This window comes from Littorina saxatilis, linkage group LG4 (assembly GCF_037325665.1).
Source record: "Littorina saxatilis isolate snail1 linkage group LG4, US_GU_Lsax_2.0, whole genome shotgun sequence".
NCBI classification, from domain to species: domain Eukaryota; kingdom Metazoa; phylum Mollusca; class Gastropoda; order Littorinimorpha; family Littorinidae; genus Littorina; species Littorina saxatilis.
Genome location: NC_090248.1, coordinates 22,912,616 through 22,913,618, shown reverse-complemented (window position 1 = coordinate 22,913,618; position 1,003 = coordinate 22,912,616).

The following is a 1,003-nucleotide window of genomic DNA, read 5'->3' as shown; positions in this document are numbered from 1 at the left end:
GTCCAGCCATCAACATTGGCAGCCTGAGTGATGACTGAAAAATAGAGGGATTTGTCAGAATATTTTTAGCGCGTTTTCGATCCATCACAACCAGGATGCACACTTGTGTCCATTGTTCAATTCTCTCTCTACATGTTGTTTCATGTGACACTGTTAACCCCACAAGTTACTGTGTTACTCAATTGTTATGGCGTACTTACGGTTGACACACAATCACTCACCCCTCAGTCTGACCCCAGCTTCACACACAGAATATACAAAACATTTCTTACCTCCATTGTTTCTCATGGGAGCAGACGGACGAAGAAGCAATTTTCACTAAATTGGCGCCAATACTTTTATGGCCTGACGGAACTCGTCACGTGTGACGTTCTCGTCAAAATAAGACGTCATCCTATTCCAGCAGTTGACCAAGACTAACACACACAAAAAAAACCAAAAAAACCGACCTTATGCCATCGCGTGAATACTACGTGGGGTGTTCTGTTGGTAGATCTCTCTCTCTCTCTCTCTGAGTCTCTCTCTCTCTCTCTCTCTCTCTCTCTCTCTCTCTCTCTCTCTCTCTTCTCTCTCTCTCTCTCTCTCTCTCTCTCTCTCTCTCTCTCTCTCTCTCTTTTTTTTTTTTTTTTTTACGGAAAAAGTGGTCGGGCGGTCGCCCTACATGCCCTACCGGGTGCTACGTCCCTGCAAAGGCAGTGAAATTGACAAGAAGAGCGGGGTAGTAGTTGCGCTAAGAAGGATAGCACGCTTTTCTGTACCTCTCTTTGTTTTAACTTTCTGAGCGTGTTTTTAATCCAAACATATCATATCTATATGTTTTTGGAATCAGGAACCGACAAGGAATAAGATGAAAGTGTTTTTAAATTGATTTGGACAATTTAATTTTGATAATAATTTTTATATATTTAATTTTCAGAGCTTGTTTTTAATCCAAATATAACATATTTATATGTTTTTGGAATCAGCAAATGATGGAGAATAAGATAAACGTAAATTTGGATCG